We start from the raw sequence: 1,863 nt of genomic DNA on the forward strand, positions 1-1,863 counted from the left end.
GATTTATAAACAAGTTTTAAAAATTCATCTATTACATTTTCAGGCCTTAGAATAATTTTCTTTTCTTTCTTTGTTTTCTTTTTTTTCTTTCTTTCTTTTTTTTTTTTTTTTTTTGAGACAGCGTCTTGCTCTGTCACCCAGGCTGGAGTGCAGTGGCACAGTCAGGCTCACCGCAACCTCAACATCTCAGGCTCAAGTGATCCTCCAACTTCAGCCCCCTGAGTAGCTGGAACTACAGGCACATGCCACCATGCCAGGCTAAATTTTTATTTTTATATTTTGTAGACATGAGGTCTCACTATATTGCCCAGGCTGGCTTCCAACTCTTGATCTCAAGCAGTCCTCCCTCCCTGGCTTCCCAAAGTGATGGATTACAGGCATGAGCCACTGTGCCCAGCCTCGGCATAATTTTCAATTGCTCAGTTACTTGATTTTATTTATGTCTCATTTACTTTTCTGTAAGTAGATATATCTTTCCAAAAATGTAGTCAATTCCCCAACTGTTATGTTGTTCTTCAAAAGCATCAGCATTTCCAAGACAGTAAATACTGCATATTGTACCAAAAAACCTTTCAATTTAAGCATGTGGAACATAAAAATGGTGGGCTGCATGTTTTTACTTGAATCGTAAGAAAGAATACACATGAGGTACTGAAACCGTTTTCTCAGGAGGAATGACATTATACTTGCAGAGCATTCACAGTCCACCTGGATTAATGGTAACTAATGCTCCTCTATTCCAAATCCTGTCAAATTTGCCAATATTTGTTCTGGGAAGATAAAAAATGCTGCAACAGTACAATGAAATGTTCCCTGAAGAACTCTTATATATTTGGTTTCAGGAATTTTAGTGATTGGTTCTTCTGAGTAAGGAAGATTTGCTCTGTAAAAAATTCTTGTATCTCAAGTTCACTGATTTTCACACCAACTGCACTGTGTCCCTGGTCTGCAAACCATTTCATCTCAACTATTAATACTTTTCCATATAGAGGAAAAAACATCCTCAGTCCACTCTCACCTTTATGAACAGTATCCAAATGCTTTCTTTAATAAGCTTGTCTTGCCATGCTTCCAGACTTAGTATTTGGTGTTTCTGTACCTCAGTATCGGAATACTGTTCAATATCAAGTGAAGTTCTTGTGCTATTCATAGTTTCAGTGGCATCTATCTCTCAAGCATATGTTTTCAATGCGTTTGTTGGTTTACTATAAAAGATACCACAAAGAATACAGTTAAAGAGATGTGTACAGCTAGGTGGGCATGCCACATTCCAGGAAGCTGCACGTGTTCACCATCAGCAAGTTCATATAGTATCTTGTTCTTGATTCACAGATGCAGCGTCTCTCATCTGTCTGAGGATATTATTTACCTATTTGGAACATTTTATTGTTAGCTTTGGATCTATGTTTTTCCTCTCCAAGTCTTCTGTTTATTTTGACTTTTTTTTTTTAATATATCAGAGGCCTTCTTCAAATATATGATGATATTTGGCTTCCCATTCATATTAAAATGAGGCACTGCAAAGTGCATTAGTAGCTCTAAAGATGTTTTCAAACATGTTAGGACTCAAAAAGTGCCTTCTATGCAGCACTGGAAAAGTGACTGGAGGATGTGGTCTACCAAAACAAGGGAGCAAATAGAGAAAAAGGAAGATTAAAAGAATAGGGAATCCAACACAGGATGATGGCAAAGGGAATATCCAGGACAGCAGGTATGCAATAGGCCTGGAGAGAAACTAGCCCGAAGCAGAGCAAAGAGGTAAAAGACTCCATGAGGGAATACTTCTGGGAAAACAGGAATTGAGGAATTACCTGATATGTTTGCTCATGTGGAAAATAGTATGGAAACAATGACGGAATGTTT

The 1,863-nt window shown here is 37.8% G+C and overlaps 1 pseudogene; it reads right to left on the reverse strand.

The window, feature by feature from the left end:
- Positions 1-448: 448 nt before the first annotated feature.
- On the reverse strand, positions 449-1,150 carry LOC100597341 (annotated as a pseudogene).
- Positions 1,151-1,863: the final 713 nt, after the last annotated feature.

Source organism: Nomascus leucogenys, chromosome X, assembly GCF_006542625.1.
Source record: "Nomascus leucogenys isolate Asia chromosome X, Asia_NLE_v1, whole genome shotgun sequence".
Taxonomy (NCBI): Eukaryota; Metazoa; Chordata; class Mammalia; order Primates; family Hylobatidae; genus Nomascus; species Nomascus leucogenys.